Source organism: Dryobates pubescens, chromosome 8 (genome assembly GCF_014839835.1).
Source record: "Dryobates pubescens isolate bDryPub1 chromosome 8, bDryPub1.pri, whole genome shotgun sequence".
In the NCBI taxonomy this organism is placed as follows: domain Eukaryota; kingdom Metazoa; phylum Chordata; class Aves; order Piciformes; family Picidae; genus Dryobates; species Dryobates pubescens.
This window is the reverse complement of record NC_071619.1, coordinates 6,951,042-6,969,178: the sequence shown is the minus strand read 5'-3', so window position 1 is coordinate 6,969,178 and position 18,137 is coordinate 6,951,042. Positions and strand designations below refer to the sequence as shown.

The window sequence follows — 18,137 nt, the reverse complement described above, 5'->3', positions numbered from 1 at the left end:
CAACTTTCAGGAAACTTTGGGTAATGAACTATAAACAGGAGGTTTAGATGGAATCCCTGTTCAATCCCATTCTACAGTGTCTGATTGCCAGTGCCTGAGGTACTTTGTAATCAGAAATGTAAAACACTGACTAAATTCTGGCATTTACAGCTTCATTCACAGTTCAAGCAGGTTGCTAGCAACTTTATGCCTGCAGATGACAAGATAAAAGAAAGTCTAAAGCGGGGATATGAGGGAGTTCCTCCACCCCTCTTGCTGCAGCACAAACTCTCTCAGGTCAGCTATACCTCAACTGTTGAAATCTAAGACAGGTTTTAAACAAACATAAAACTTATCACAAGTATTTATTCTTAGGGCACCTAGGAGATGAAATTGTAGTATAGCAAAGGTTTGCCCTACAGCATGCCCCTTACCACAAGAGCAACAAGAAAGAGCTGGGCAAAACAGTGGTTTCTGGAAGAACATTTAATTGAAAGCTTTTCCCTTAAAAATATCATCTTTCCAGAAATGCAGATGTGCATGATAATCCTATAGGAATATTGGTATTTGGCCTCTAGGATTTTAAGAGTCCTGTTCCCAAGGTTAAGATATACAGAGAGCCAAATTTTATTTGAAACTATTATACAAGACAGATATGGAAGCTCATGGAGTATTACATTGCAAATCACATGTTAAAGAGAGACACATGGCCCTTGAGCTATAAAATGTGTAGAGAAAGGAACAATATTTAAAAGATATCTGCAACCACTTGTTTTACTCATTAATCTGCAGTTCACAGAGAATTATTTGCAGAAGAAAATGCCATTATAGGGTGGTTTTTGAAAAGCAAACAATTATCTGACATTTTCACGGCAAACATAACTGTGTAACAATAGCAAAACAAATACCAATGGTGAGCAATGTTTCTCTGAGTGAATGTGTTGAACAGCTGCCACTTTCCACCCTAGAGACCTCTCTGCATATCTATATTGGATGGAGTGATTCCTGCAGCACATTTGTAACACACTTTGTATTGCAGGGGGGGTTAAAAGGAAGAGCTGAAGCTATGATGCTGTGCCTTAATGTAGATTTCATCGAATCAAGGGAGACTTCTGCTATTGACATGGCAGGGCTGTTGCTTGTGAACAAATAGAGAAGCCTGAACACGCCACATGGCGAAACTCCTGACCCAGTGCAATACCATCACAAGGTGCTGTTCTCTTCTACTCTAACTCCCATATGTGGGCAGTTCCACTCACTGGGAAATACGGTGTCCTATCTCTCTACACGTATCCCTGTGACAAAGTATTTTCCTTACCTGCACCCTCTGAAATGACATGAGGTGATCTCAGGTATTCACAGTCATTCTGAGACTTCTTGTTTCTTACCAGATTTAGTCATTGCAGCTTTGAAAACAAGCACTCAGAAGAATTAACATTAGTCAGATGTTACCAACCTAAGGGGATTGTTCTCTTCTCTTGGTCTGGGTGTTTTATATGAGTGCATTACGTTCTGTCGCTACATGTATTTGAGGGTATTTTGCACAACACACTTCAGCCTACTCCACTTAAAAGCAAGAGAAAAAGTATAATGAATAGCTTTGACTATCATAAGTCATTGATTTAAAAGAGCACTGGTTACTTATCATTTGACTGCAGTTTGTTAATACAACCCATCAAACAATCATTGCAGTTAAACAGTTTTTCCTCCTGAAAAGCATTTGCATTTTCAGAAAGACATGCATGCTTGCTTCTTTTCCCTGTGCCCCCAAATAGCATATATAATGTGCTGGTTAAGACACTTCCATGAGTTATGGGAAATCCAGCTGCAATGCTCACTCTTTTTATATTTAGATCAGAGTCTGGACTCTGAGTTTCCTAAGTCTCAGTAAATGCTGCACTCCAAGGGTTCCCAAACTCAGTGTGCTCAGTTTATGCCCTCAGAGAAAGTAAGAACAACTAACTAGACTCATGGCTACATTCACAGCACAACCATAGGCTTTTTTTTTTTTTTCCCCAATTCTGAACACTTCCAACAGGAGAGCTATTAGAGACCTATTCAAGCTGAGGGAGTTGAGTCTGTTCAGCCTAGAGAAGAGAAAAGAAGGCTCTGTGGAGACCTTATAACAGCCTTCCGATAGGATAGGATGGGATAGGATAGGATAGGATAGGATAGGATAGGATAGGATAGGATAGGATAGGATAGGATAGGATAGACCAGGTTGGAAGAGATCTTCAAGATCATCATGTCCAACCTATCATCCAACACCATCTAATCAACTAAACCATGCAACCAAGCACCCTATCGAGTCTCCTCCTAAACACCTCCAATGATGGTGACTCCACCACCTCCCCAGGCAGCACCTGAAGGGGGCCTACAGAAAAGCTGGAAAGGGGCTTTTATAAAGATATGTGGTGATAGGACAAAGGTTAATGGTTTTAAACTAGAGAAGGGTAGATTTATATTGGACATTGGGGAGAAATTCTTTACAGCAAAGGGTGGTGAGATGGTGCAACGGGTTGCCCAGAGAGGTTGTGGCATGCCTGGAAGTGTTTAAGACCAGTCTGGATGAGGCTTTGAGCAACCTGGTCTAGTATGAGGTGTCCCTGCCTATGACAGGGGGTTGGAGCTAGATGATTTTTAAGGTCCATTTCAACTCAAGACATTCCATTCTGTGATTCATTCTAGAATAACTCAATGACTGTATGTTCAGATAAGACATCAGTTTTAGGCTGGGATCAATTAAAAGTGGATGTCATAGGCTTCAAGGTAACTGTTACCATAGTTTGGGCCTGATCCTCTCTTAGTTGTTTGGGTAAACCCTGACATGAGACATCCCTGGGCATTACCTAGTGGGTTGGGAGTCTATCTCCCAGCTCAGCAGGATTTTTGCCTACACAGAATCCTCTTGTTAATGGCTGGCTGGCTTCCTGATGCCTGGGCTCTAGATGTGCATGTAAGTACTCGCACTTTTATAAAAAGACTATGGATAACTGATTGTTACTTGAAAAACCCAGAAGCAGCTTGTTAGCTGCCAAATAGGAGGCCTGGTAGTTATTCCTGCTGCAATCATCTCTCTCTGTGCTTCAGGATGGTACCGCAGCAGATCACAAAGGGTTGCGTGAGCTTCCTACCCTTCTACGTATGGTGGCATAGCAGCTACCTCTTGGCTCTGAAGCTTGCTCTTTGTTAAAAATAAAATCTGCTTAAGCATCACCCTTTTTGAAAGAATTCTTCAGAGTTCAAAGTAAATTATCTCAGGGATGATGATAATCGTTGGCCTTTAATTGAACTGTGGTGCTTAAAATCTAGAAACCAGTTCATGGTTAATCATTTCAGTTCATCAGAAACAAGATTCAAGTTGGGGCAATTAGACAATTGCTTCATTACTCCAACTGTCTAATGATGTTTCACTGATCTTTCACAAATGATAATACAGGAGATGAACTGTGTAGTTTGAGAATAAGTTATTCCAGTTTTAGATAGTTGAAAAGTGACTTACCAAAACTGTTAATGGAAGTTATTCAAGATGTGCTGTCTAAATCCTTTCCAATTAGTGTTGAGGTCTTGAAGGGCCAGTCTTAGCTTTTTATTAATATGTTCAGTTTATTAATGTATTTTTTTGATATATGCATAGTGTGACTGTCTGGGACATCTCAAGAGTTGCATAATTATTATCCTTTTAATTTGTTTTACTTGAGTTCTACTCCTTAGTCTTGCTTAAAATTCAGAAATATTTCATAGCTTAATAACTTAATAACTCATTAAAAAGCCATGACATGTACTTGAGGTTACCACAAGGGCTATCCATATTTAACAGTAAACTTGAGATAATTCATTGACAGCATGACTGTCATTGACCAGCTTAAATATTTAAGGTTGTGTTTTGACCTTTTGCCTTACATTTGAACCATATGAGGAAACTGAACTAGATTGTGTACAAAATTAGGATCTTTATCAGAATGTTATGGCATTGTGAAACAACAAAAAGTTACTACTTTGCCTAGTAATATGACTATATAGAGAGAGATAATTGATATGATATACAGTTGTGTAAAATTTTGTTCCCTTATTCAGTTCTAGAGAAGAGTCTTCCTCTTCCTTATTAAAAATCCATTATAAAGAGAACTTCTGCTTCCAATCTCAGAGCAACATCTGTGGCAAACAAATTATTGCCTAAATCTGATATATCATTATTTGTATCTGAGATACAAATGAGGTTTTTTGAAAAACAGAACCAATTAAAATTGTTTATGGTGGTTTTCGGGTCTTTCATGCATTTATTTTGCCACATATAAAAAGGGCTTGTTTTGGATGCTTGAAGTGATGTTCTCTTGGGAACCTCTTTACTGAGATCTAATGTACAGAACCAAGACTCAAGGTGAAATAACATCCTAGAGTCAGAAACAAATTGGAAGCTTTAGAATGACCTTTTGAGTTGTGGTGGGCTTTCCTGTGAAAATACAGCATGCCTTTATTCTCTGACTTCTCATGCTTTTCTCAGACCATCAGCTGCTGACTGTAGAGGGTTTTCCTGAGTGAACAAAACAGTAGTTTTGCACCCCAGGCAGCTGTGTTTATACCTGGTTTTGTCTGTGTTGGTGGACACTTGTGATGTTCCTTTAGGTTGGTGATGTGATCAATTGCTTCCCATTCTTTTCCTGTTGACATCCATGAAGTATTTAATTTCAGTGAGTTCAAATGCTGTTCTAGAAACAAAATAGGCATGTTTTAATTAGCTTATGTCATAAAAGGTAAGCTGTCATACAGCATTTAGGAGCATTCCACATATTTCCATTACCGTACTGGTTTGATTTAACTTGGTAATTGTATTTATGCAAAAAGGTGCAATGATAAGCTACCCATGGAAAGGGCTAATGACAAAGCAGGATGGAAGGAAGATGGGAAATTGCTTTATTCCCTGGCAAGGCCTCTGTATTGTTGGCCTTCCAGTAGACAAGCATCCTTGAGTCCCATCTGCTAGGTACCCTTCCTTCCCCTTTACTGTCTGGCAGTCTGGGGATGGCATAACTTGGTGTCTAAGGGGATCAGTAGTCCGAATAGTGACTCCAAAACAGTTTCTGATGTGCATCTGGTGCAGCACATCTACCCTTCCCACAAAGCTAGATGTAACTTTGAAGAATGTAGCTTTGTATTCTTCTGTATCACACTTGCAGCGATAACTAGCCTGTTGCTGCAGTATTTTAATACAGTGAAGGCAACTCGATCCAAGTTCCCCAGCTGTTCTTGTGGACAGCCAGTGACCCATAGCCACATAATCCACAGTGATTTAAACTGACAGTTTGAGGTTAGATGCTTATTGTCCCTGAGATGTTTTGAGACTGGGCAGTGATCTCTAGGTCCTAAATGTTGCAACCTTTCCTAAGCAGTTCATTATTTCTGAGACTTCTCCAGAGCAGATGCATATATTTCTAGCCACGTATAGCGGTCCGTAGTGTATTTCCTTTTCATAGCCCGCTTTTCTCTCTGAAAGCTTTTACCATCCATGAAGCTGCTTAGAATCTTCCTGTATCTTTTGAGTTTTATAGGAAGTTAGTTAATTCATTTATTACCAGGTGGATTCTGTACCTCACCAGGTGCCTTCCATACTAGGATCTGAGCATGCCCTGCTGTGCCGTGCTTAACACTGGCCAGAAAGGCCCACACGCTCTTTTCCATTGAATGCCAGAAGCCTTTGGGGGATGTTATGTTATTGCCTTGGAGAGGAAACTGTGGAACCACTTAAGGTCTTGTAGCTCATGATAGTTAAAAAGCTTAAGGCTGCCCTTGAGTATTGGTTTCAAACACTGTTTTTTCTCTAGTAAAGTCTAGAGCGTGGCATGGAATCAGCATCAGGATGCACTGTGAAGTGATAATTGTGGTCTGGTTATGTTATGTCATGGCAAGTTCTTACAGTAGTGAAATTTGAGATATCTCAACGGGAAGATTTTAGGCTCCCTTAATTCTCTAGTACATGGTTCTCAAAGGCCTTTGCAGACCCATTTAGCATGCATAGGATCAAGTGTTTTTTCTCCTGGCACCTGTAGCTTGGTTCACATTCTTCTCACCTTTTCTTAATACTAACCTAGTGCCAAGATGTTTCCAGAACTGCTCTGCTCTCAAAGACCTTTTCTGCTAAATTTTGTTCTGAGGAAGTACAGGAAGTGTCTTTTACTATTTGCAAGTTAAAAGCATATCCAACTTTTGCCCTTCAGGAGAAATGTGGCCTGTTTTTAAGAGACAAATACAGAATGAATCAGAAGTTGAAGGTGCTGTGCATCTAATTTCTGAAAGATTTAAGATCTTAAGTAGAAAATTTGTACTGTGGCTAATCCAGCTTTATTTTGGTGAAAGCTAGTGGGAAACACTCCATTTTGCAGAGAATGCAGCTATAATATAGCCCAAAACTCTTCTTAAAAACTAGAATGCAACTGCAACTTAGCTTCCCCTAATTCCTGGAGTGATCCAAGATTTTTGTCTGGCTGTGGAGCTTTTGCTCTATTTATGCTATAGCTTGTGGAGCGTTATGCTATGTACTATAGCTTTATGCTGTAGCTTTATGCTAGAACTGTGGAGCTTTTGCTCTATTTATGCTATAACTTGTGGAGCATTATGCTATGTGCTATAGCTTTATGCTGTAGCTTTATGCTATAACTGTGGAGCTTTTGCTCTATATTTGTGCTATAACTTGGAATTACTTTCTAACTATTTCCTAAGTAAGCACAATTTAACCACTTAGCAGACTGATTTAGAGGCTGAATTCCAATATCCTTGTTCTGTGAATAGTTCCATTGGCTTAGCTGACTCTTTGGGAAGTAAGGAAGTAATTCAGAGTAAAAGTGATGGACCTTGCATTTAGCTAGTTATAATTAGCAGCCAGGTGAAATACAGCTTCTTGCAGAAACAAAATCAACAGTGCGCTTCACAATTCTATCCTCAAGTGATATAATCACTAATGTAATGAGAATTTAAAACTTTGCATATGTTTCTTAGCCATTGCACATCATGAAGTACTCAAAGAAACCAGAGGATTTTTTCTTTTGTTAAATGGCTAGTCAGCTAACTCTCTAAGGCATCTTTCATTGTAATCAGTGTAATTCAAGTTTTGAAACAAATTTCATTCCCCCAAATTAACTGGCAAGTGCATGAGGTGAGAACACAGCTTAAAATGCCCTACCAAATTTATAAACAGGTAAGACAAGAGACAAGGAATGTCTTGAATTCTCAAGAGGTCTGTTAGGTTTGTGACAGTACCCCAGGAGCCGCACTGCAGAGTTGATCCACATCAGGTTCTCTAAAGAGTAATTCAAGCACATTTTGATACATCCCAGAAAGGAGGCAGAAACACCTTCCTTATATGAGGGGTTTAAAATGTGGATTTGGGGTGGGTTTTTTCTCATTTTTTCCCCACTATTAAACAGTCAAAATGCTTTTGTCAGATAAAGCAAGAAATGGAGTGTTGAACCTAGGAACCTCCTGCATACTATTCCTGAATACATTAGCATTAAATATTTTGCCTTCCAGACAATAAATTATGAAAAGGCTCTTTAAAGTAAGGATGATAAGGAAGGGATGATGGAGGCCAGTTAGATGGTGGTTAAGACATTTGCTTGTAGTGCTTGCAACCTCACTTCAGACAGTCTGTGTTTTGTGAAGAGTTGTCTGTTCTCAGCTAAGTTTCTATATGGAAAAGCCTAGCACAGTGGCTTTGCTTTGAAAAGGTCATGGACTTAGATGCTCAAGCAGAATATTACAGGTCTGAATGAAAAGAGTTGACAGAGCTGTGGGAAGAAGCTTTTCTTCACTGGCCTTCCTTTTCAGGAGGCTTAAAATGATCCATATTTTCAACCAAACTTTTTTTAAATGATGAAATGAAGTTCATTAGGTTAACTTTGATGTCAACTGTAGGCAAGTGTCATGACAACTCATCCTTGAGACCTCCCTGTCATGCTTTTGCATTTCCACTTGGGAGGCTGACTTTCACCACACTAATAATTGCTTGCTAGCAATAGTAATGAGCTCTATGTCTTTGGTAAACAGCAGATCAAACTGGTTTGACCCATTCATACTCAAACACGAACTCAGTGAACCAATTGGTAGTATCAATGTGATTTAAATACGACAGTGTTACCCTGGATAGATTTTATAAGGATGAATAGCTGTTGCATTTCACATACAAATTCCAGAGTCTGCATTGAATGTTTATCTTAAATTTGTCTGTAAACTATGAAACCTCATTTCAGCCACATAGTTGCCTTTTAGTATCCTTGTCCATCAGCTGCAAAAAGTCAAACAAACATTAGGAGCTTCAGCAATGGGTCCATTTTAGGAGTGTATAGTAAACTTTTTCATCCTAATAAAGTTTGTTTAGGTATCATAAGCTGATAACATTCTAATGCATGAAGAAAACATGTTTTCCTTCTTCTGAATCAGTCAGTGTTTCCCTGATAACTATCTTGCTGTAAAATATAATGAAGTCAGCTTTAGTTTCATGAGCCCTACCATCGTGCTGACAAAGTTTATAAAACAACTGGGTGTATACATTACAATAACATTTGAAAAAGAACAAGGGGATTATAGAAACTTATTTAATGAGACATGTGGAAAAGATAGCTTCTAGATGATGACACTGGAAGAAACATTTTGCTCCTCTAAAAAGAAATAGTGAGTTTGAGTAAGAAAATCTAGTGTCAGCAGAGCTCTGAAGCTTTGTCTCACAACTCTATTCAAAATTACGGAAAGTGAGTATTCTTTCTGTAAGGTTTTGAATCACCCTCTAAGTTTCCATTGCAGAAATCTTTTCTGCTGTGCTAGGTAAAAATCCGATCCATCCCCACACCAGTTTGCTGAATCCTATAGGATTTTTCCATAGGAATAATTAAAAACACTCAGCTTTTTCGCTTTCTGACATAATTCTTAAAGAGCCATGGTAGAAAAATAAGCCTTAGAGGAGTGGAAAAAAAAAACCTTCTGAATGAAAGCTACTTGCTCTGTGTCACATGTGTGTCCTTAGTGAGGAATTGCGGGGCAGGTTTGTGAGCTCTGGCCATGGGGTGATGCTGTCATTGCGACTGGAGCTATCTTGCATTTCTGGGTAGCCTGGAATAGGGCCATGCACTGATGTGTTGGGTCTGGTGTTTACTTGGGATCTGTTTGCATAACTGAAGGAATGGAGGCTGTGTAAACAATTCCCATTGATTATGACAGCTAATGCCAGCTCAGCAGTATCAGACACAATGCTTTATATTTCAGACTGATATTTATTTGTTTTCTCACTATGCTGGAGTGTTTATTAATAAGATTTAGTATGTAAATACTCTTCTCTAGTGCTCAGTGGGGAACATATTTTCCTCTTAATGGGGTTTTTGTTTTGTCCTAGTAATACCAGCTGAAGAGCCATCGATGGCACTACCTTGTCCTAATTCTAGCATTATTACTGCCTGTGTATCCTGATGCTATGAGTCATTCAAAAAATAAATAAGAATTAATTCAGTGTCTCAATGGAAGGTGATGACACAAATATTGTAACAGGACCATAAATTGATGGCCATTGTCAAAACCACAGTGACTTTGTTGTGCTTTGACATACAGACCTAGATAGAGGGAATCAACAACTGCTTCCCACTACGTTGTTGTCAAGGTGACATTTCCCCTTCTTTAATCAACAGACTGTTTCTTAAGCTGTCTCACCCCCTTTCCAATCTGCCTCTCCGTTCCAGTAGCCATTCTGGTATTGTCATTGAATGCAGATATATTGCATGCTTGCCTGAGGAGTTTTTCCTACTAGTATATCTCACTCTCGGGAAATCTTTGGTGAATCTGTTGCCATATTTTGTTTGAGAAGGTGTTTAACTCACTGTAGTTGGCACCAGTCCCAAACAAGGTCAGTGCCAAACTTGGTACTGATGCCAGTGGTCTGTTATCCCTGGCAAAGCTACTCTGCTTCTCTGAAGGACATGAGCTGAGTCAACAATAGTGTGTTTCCATCACTACTGCTACATTAACTCTGGAGGTTTTGCTGGAAAAATAATGTTGGCAGGGTTTGGTTTAGGGTTTTTTCCTTCTTGTTCCTAGCTAGCATAGCAATGCCAGAAAAAGGTTCTTGTGGAGACTAAGCATTAGTGCTCCACAACTTGTGAATGCAGCTCATCAGTGAGTCCTTCAATCTGACCACCTGTGGGATGCTCATAGAGTCCTCTGCAGAGAGTGAGCTTAGAGTGCTGTTCTGTGGATGCAAAACTGCAGACCTCCTAGCCTGGAGCTATTGTCCTGCTTTCATCACTTCTGAGCAGAGCAAACTTGAGAAGTCCACTGTAATCTCTACTCTTCTGGTTTTCTGAAGTGCTGCAAATACTAGCAGGGGACTCTGGCCATCACAAGCTGCAGGTGGTTCTTAAACTACTGGTCTTTTAGCAGTTCCACTTCAGCTAGATCAGACCCATGCTCTTTCCAACCTGTCTCTCACTAAAGAATATATTCACATTCAGAACTTAATATTTGCTGTGGTTGGCTGGGCTCATTCTCACTGCTCAGTGGCAGTGAAATCAGGGAAATTAACTGTGGGAAAAACAACACTACCAATGAGTAGGGCTGGTGTTTGGATTCTCCCACTCCTTCCCCCTCTCTCTTTCCATGTGGCTGGGAGTGTTTAACATTAAGGTTAAAAAAAGAAACACTAGCTTTAAGCTCATGAGTATCATGTGTGATGTGACACAGTTCTTAGTGAACATGGTCCTGCAGTGCCATAACTCTGCTTCACTCACAGTTCAGAAGTTCCTTCCCTTCATGTTTTCAAGAACCTTACCTTTATTATCTATCTGTGGTTTTCTAGACTGAGGTTGACTATGATAATATTACAGTACAAATTAAATTCTACTTCCAGTGATTTTCCCTAGATCTTGTTTGCTGCTTTCCTGTACAGGTTACGACATCTCACTATTATCAATTATTAGTCTTTTCATTTATTTGGGCAGTTTTAATGTTCTAGGAGAACTCATTTTCTTAATTGGATGTATATTTAGACTGTTGCATAGCATTTAACTAATTATTATTTGTTCTTTACTCTTTGAATGTGTTGAGTTCTATGGTTCTGGCACCAGTGCAAATACAGTTCTACAGTCTGAGTAAAGTAAACTCCTGTAATTTCATGGATAGTTTCAACCTTAAGTCTTTAATTTTTTTTCTCCTGTTTGGCCTTAATTGTGTAACATTTCTAGTGACACTTCACCACTAGTAAAGTCATAAATTTGTGACTCCCATAAATTCAGAAGTTTTCTGAAGTCCATGAAATATGCCACCAGGAAAACATTTTATATATGTTAGTGCATTTAAGTGTGCATTACTGACACTGCTTTCAAAAGGATTTCTCTGTTGACAATTCACCCTTGATTAACTGTGGGCAAATGCCATGGTCGTGCAGAGGAAATCTGCCACTCCTGTCTACTAGAGCCCTGCTTCCAAGTGTGAGAGTCATAAATGTGAGCTAAGCATAGGAGCCAGGTAAAAGAGAGGCTGTGCAGGGACTGCTTTCCACCTTTTCTGCCAAAGCTGCAATTCTCCAGCTTAAATAGAGGAGCTTAAATTCCACCTATATGTCACACAGATGCTACCTGTTTTCCAGGGGTCTAGATTTAGTTAACTTTGAGATGCCAAACATAGGACTATAGAATTATTTTGTTTGGAGATCTCCAATACCATCAAATCCAGCCGTTATTTAACTTTGCCAAGTCTGATGTGAAAACATGTCCATTCTCACCACATCCCTGCATCTTTTAAACACCTCTAGTGATGGGGATTCAACCACCTCCCTGAGAAGCCTATTTCAGTATTTGATAGCCCTTTCAGCCACAAAGTTTCTTCTAATATTCAATCTAAACCTCCCCTGGTGCAACTTGAGGCCATTTCTTCTCATCCAACCACTTGTTAGTAGGGAGACCAACACACACCTCACTACAACCTACTGTCAGATGGTTGTAGAGAGTGATAAATTCTCCCCTTAGCCTCCTTCTCTCCAGACTTCACAACCCAAGTTCCTTCAGCCACTCCTCATAAGACCTGGTCCTGCCCCTCACCTCCCCCTTTCCCCAACCCTGTTACACAAATCAGTGTTTCAACCTGATCTGACACATCTTCTCCAATTGTTGCTAAGCCCAACTTGGAAGGGTAGGTGGCAGGTTATCCTTCAAAGCTTCAAGCTGATCTGTGAGCTGGACCCTTGCTGCAGTCCTTCTTGTCCCACTGGTAATTTCCATGTCTCTGGACCACCCCTGTGAAAACAGACAATACAGCATTTGTAGGCTTTGGGATGAGTACTTGCTCATATTTAGAACTCGGTGTAATTCTAATCTGTGCCTGTTTCAACTTCTAATTATTACTTTTTCCTTTGAAATAGGCTTTTTCCCCCCCTTGTGTCCCAGCTCAATTCACAAAGGAAACCAGGTTTATTCATGCATTATCCCTGGAGCTTACAGGCGCATTCAACAAGCTAGAATGGCTGAACCAGTTTCTGCTCATGGCTGTACATGCTGCCTTTCTTTAGGAAGTTAATACAACCACTGTGGTGATAGCCAAATGGGATGTGCATTGGTTCCTCCACCACTGTTTATAATGCATTATATTAATGTAGCTTGACGTTGGTTTAATTTACAGTATAATACTGGTCTGTAAGCTGCAGCTGTTCACAAGTAGATCCATTCCCACTCATCCACTTCTCCAGTAAAGGCAATAATCCCCCAGAGTCCAGCAGGATACAGCTTCAGTCAGTCCAGTGTAATCTGCTGTCACGTCTTAGTGCTTTCTGTCCATCTGAGTCTCCATGGTGAGTCCTGGTCTTGATGGTCACTCGGAAGGTTGACTAGGAAAAGCTTTGGCTGGAGCTCACACCAGACCATAAGATAAATAAGTGCTTCTGAGTTAGGGGCTTACGTGGAGGTAGTCTGCAGGAACTTTTCTGCATTTCAGTGAACTGGGTGACTTGGTAGAGTGGAGCTTTTGGTCATTTTGGTCATTTGGAATTATTTCATTCAGGAGAGAAGACGCCGAATCTACGCAATAGCTTCTCTTCGACAAAACTGGCCTTCCTATTGAGATGTTATCTAGATTTCCTGCATGAGAGGTGGAACAGAGCCAAACATTACATGACTCAAAATAAAAAAAAAATTTTAAAAAAGCTTTAAAATTGTGCTTGTTTTTTCAGAGGACAATTTACTTTTTATGAGGTGGTGAGAAAAAGGAAGGAACTATGTGACAGAGAAAGAGACAGAGACATTTTTGTATTAGGGGTATCTGAGGAAAGTCTTGCAGGAGATTGTTGGTTTTTTTTTCCACACAAAAGAAATGTGTTGTAAAATCAGGAGTATATTTCATTGTGTTTGTCATATCCATCAAACTGTGCTGAAGGAACAGCAATCCATGCCTGTATATAGTGATGCTGGATTACAGCAGAGCTCTGTAAAACTTACTAATTCCTCCTGAAACCATAGGTGCACTGTGGTTTTATACCTGACTGTAATCTCCATTTTGAATATTGGTCTAACTCACTGTGTCCATTCGTATTTCCATTTTGGAGTGAGATTTCCTGGGAAGGGAGAAGGTGCTAACCGTGCAAAATGACAGGCTGGCTCCTTTTCAAAAAATGCTTCATAGCACAATAGGATGGGAGCAGCTTTTGAAATCCCATTCATTCTGGCTTCTTGACACAGGCTTGGGGTCTGCAACAATAAGCATCCCCTGAGATAGAACAAAAGGCCAGTTGTTCCAGCACAATCCTTTAAAACACTAAGTTTTGGAGAGTGGGGAGGGAGCTTGAGCAAGGAAGAACAAGCAAGGCAAGCTCTCCTAAGATTGGTTGCTTCCTTACTGAAATAGACCACAGAATGAAAGAGAGGCTTTCTGCACAAGAGGAGGAGAAACCATGATTAACTAAGTTAGGAGTGCAGTCCCATCTTGGAGAAATCAAGTCTAAGCCTCTAGAGTACCACAACATGGTGCATCAGTGGCATACAAAAGGCTGTACCTATTTTGACATGTTGTGAATGCTGTAAGGAGACTGCAAAATAAATACAAAAGTCTGGGTGCATTTGCTACAGGTCTTCCCTTGCCCATGAAGAGTGAAGCATCACAGACTGCTCATGAGGTGGGGGGATCTACTGAGGAATCTTGCTGTCTTAAAGTCCCGAGCTAGCAGCCCCTGTGTTTTCTGGTACTGCTTGTGTAAGGAGGATATGGGTGCAGTTTTTCCATAAAGAAGGATGCATGATGTGACAGTCTGTTGTAGTTTGATCTGCAAGATTAAAAGTAATATACATTTGTAATACATAGTAGAGGTCATGAGAAGAATTGTTACCAGGGCTGTGACATTTGCAAACCCCTGTTTTAAAGTACCAGTTGACAATAGAATAGAATAGAATAGAATAGAATAGAATAGAATAGAATAGAATAGAATAGAATAGAATAGAATAGAATAGAATTAACCAGGTTGGAAAAGACCTTTGAGATCATCGAGTCCAACCTATCACCCATCACTTTGTTTTGGTTTTATTTATATGCATTAACTGACAACAGAGAACAGGATTGTGCCATCTAGCAATAAGACACCGGGCTGGAATATGTTTATCTGGTTGAATTTTTAACATTTTTTCCTCTCTCTCTCTTCTCACTGTATGAAATGTGTTTTCTGCTGTTTTTTTTCCCTTCCCCCCAAGTGAAGGTGACAATTCTCACTAAGTGTTGGGAGATCTCAAATTTAAAATCTGTAAATGAAGAGTATTCAGGTACTTCTGTTGTCATTATTAGCACATCACTTCTGTATTAGATGATTAAAACTGAGTCAAACTATCAGATCCATGTCATTTTAAAATAAACACATTTGTAGACTATGAGCCCTTTTGCTAGGTCCTAAAAAGACAGAATGGTGCCAGGGCTACACAATTTTTTAACACTTCCAGGGACTGAGATTCACCACCTTCCTGGGCAGCCTATTCCAGTGCCTGACCACTCTTTCAGCAAAGAATTTTTTCCTAATATTCTAATAACCTTCCCTGGTACAACCTAAGGCCATTTCCTCTTGTGCAATCAGAGACCAACACCTACCTCACTACAACCTCCTTTCAGTGAATTGTAGAGAGCAATAAGGTCTCCCCTCAGCCTTCTCTGCTCCATCTCCCCAGTTCCCTCAGCTGCTCCTCATAGGACTTGTTCTCAGCTTTGTTGTTCTTCTCTGGACACGCTTCAATAACTTAGTATCCTTCTTGTAGTTAGTGGCCCGAAGCTGAACACAGAATTGAAGGTGCAGCCTCACCAGTGCCAAGCACAGGATCACATTTACTTCCCAACTCCTGCTGGCCACACTATTCCTGATACAGCCCAGGACACTGTTGGCCTTTGGCCACCTGAGGACATTGCTGGTTCGTATTCAGCCAGCTGTCAATCAACACCTTCAGGTTTTTCTCTGCCAGGCAGCTTTCCAGCCACTCTGCCCCAAGCCGGTATTGTTGTATGAGGTGGTCGTGATCCAGGTGCAGCACCCAGCACTTGGCCTTGTTAAACCTCATACAACATACCTCGGCCAATCAATCCAGCCTGTCTGGATCCCTCTACAGAGCCTTCCTACCTTCAATCAGATCAGCACCCCCACCCAATTTCATGTCATCTGCAGACTTACTCAGAGTGCATGCAATCCCCTCACCCAGATCACTGACAAAGAGATATTGAAGAGAACTGGTCCCAGTAGCAAGCCCTGGGGAATGCCACTTATGATGTATGGCAGTTATCCCCCTCTTCAATGAGAAAATACAACTAGGTAACAGCAACAGTCTCCAGCTGATTTCTTAAACTCTCATAGTTTGGCTTCCTGTGTAATCCAGGGCAATTCCAAATTAAATTTGTCCCAGGGAATCACAGCAGAGCAGTGACTACAAAGATCCTTGTGCATCCTGGTTTAGTAGCTTTCTCAGTAAATGCTCTCGTTTCTATCACAAAGACCAGAGGATCCCTGTAACTCCGAGAGGCAGTGATTGTCTGATAGCAGGTCTGTGGTTTTAATTCCTAGTGTTTATTTTTCACCTTAGATCTTGTACCGTTGCTGCTGGGACAGTGTCATAGCTTGTGGATTGGTTACAAATCCGTCTTTATAATTGGCTTTTTTTGGTGATCCAAAGGAGAAGAGGGCTGTGGGAAACTGGTGATTTTGTGCAAATTCTAATGGTGCTTTTCAAGAGCTAAGTAAAAGATGGTGTATTTCTTTCCCATGATGATCCTATGCTTGCCTTAATTGTTGCTATTTACAAAGTGCCTTTCATGTAGTTGTTTACTCCTGGTTTTAAGCTGCAGTGGTTAGCAATACAGGGGGACACAGGCAAGCTACCATTACTCCTGTGTGGAAACTTCTAAATTTAGCAATTTAGCTAGCAACTATTTGCAGCAGAAATGTAAACCGTACTGGTTTACTCTCGGTAGTCAGAGCTGCAAATGCAGGTAAAAGCCAGTTAAAATTTGATGCTTGGCCACATGGTGTACTTTTGAGAACCCCAGCTGTCTGAGGTGTGAGAACATCTGTGATTGTCAACAGTTCATTAGAAAATTGCTGGCAATAAAAAAATGCCAGCCCCTCCTCTTCCCCAAAGCAGTTGGATTCCTGATGGTCTCTCTGTCCTCCGTATCATTTTACTGCCTTCACAGAGAGGCAAAATTTGCAACAAATTTTTCTTCTGTGTTTCCCTCATGGTACAATGATCTAACATCATTATTCACTCCTTACTTACACCAGATTTGAATATGCCATTGTTTCTCAGACAATAAAAACATCATTTGCCTAGCAGTCATCGCATACGTTAAATCTTTGCCATATGTGTATTGCATTCCTGTGTCATATTCCTTGGACAGAGCCTGGGTAAATTCCTTGAGCTCTAATTTTGGTTGTAATAACTGAGAAAGCTTCCATTCATAACTGGTCAGAACACTGAGTTAATACTTTATCAGAATATTTGGCACTAGTTTTATGATTGTGATCCTCTAGTATGGGACTATCTAGCAGTTTGCACATTATATCAAGCCATGTGCAAAGAACCATTTTTAGGCTTACATTTTAAAGAAGAAAAATAAAATAGCATGGTCAGTCAGACCTGTCCATAAAGGGAATCTAAGACAGGCTGTGAGTCTGGCTGGAGGATATTCTTGGGCTTTACAGGTCTCTTGCTGCTTGGATTCTTCTTCTCTTTGAATTTTTGGCTGCCTGCAGTAGAATTTCCATTGCTAATGTTGTCTCTGTGACACATAGTAAGGGGGGTAGGAGAATGGCCTACTATTTAGTATTTCTTTTTCACATGTTACTGCAGCTCCTCCTTATTTGGCTTTAGACCTGAGGATGAGATCACACATGCACAGAATGAAATCAGTAGAAACATATCACTCAGCCATGTTTACTGCCAGCATTTCAAAGTGCCAAATCACATTTTGGGTTTTCAGTATCACCTTGCAGCGTCACAGGCTGCTGCTATTCCCTGCTATCTACTCCTTGAGCATTTGTGCAATGTTTATAAATACTTTCACAGAAGAACGTACATTTTTAGCTACAGAATGTTGATGGCATCGACCTATCGTATAAAAACAATATAGTGCTTCTGATTCAGTGGTTCTGAGCTGTAGACTTCACTATTAGACATTTGAAATGAGCCAATTATAAAAGCAAAGATGGTTTAACTATGACATTTGTTCATTGTTTTTATCCTCAGCAGTTCAGTGTAGGCTCTCTTCATAATGAAGGGCTTCACTGAGTAAAGAAGGTTTCCAGTAGTCACCTTGGAACTGGGTTAACAGCACACAAAACTCCCCCTTACTAACCACATGCTTGGTCCCTTTATATCTTCCCTATATACAAGTCCTTCTTCAATTTGTTTAAATGAATTACTGTAATTTGGCTCTTGTGGACTTGGAAGAAATCTAACCAGGCTTTATTTAGAAGTAGAGTGGTGCATACAGTCTCCATCTGAAATTAGGGCCATGTTGTACAAATTATCATATAAACACAAATTAAGAGAGATCCTCTGCACTGATGAATTTGTAATCTTGGTTGTCAAGACAAAGAATGGGAGAAAGGAGTAGTATTGTCTCTGCTGCATGCTCTGGATGCACAGACTGTAGCTTACAAGAAGTGTTGCAGA

The 18,137-nt window shown here is 40.2% G+C and overlaps 1 protein-coding gene across 4 annotated transcripts in view; it reads left to right on the top strand.

Annotated features, from left to right (window-relative positions):
- Nucleotides 1-18,137, top strand: part of VTI1A (vesicle transport through interaction with t-SNAREs 1A) — a 291,318-nt gene that overhangs the window by 210,813 nt on the left and 62,368 nt on the right. The window lies entirely within an intron of this gene.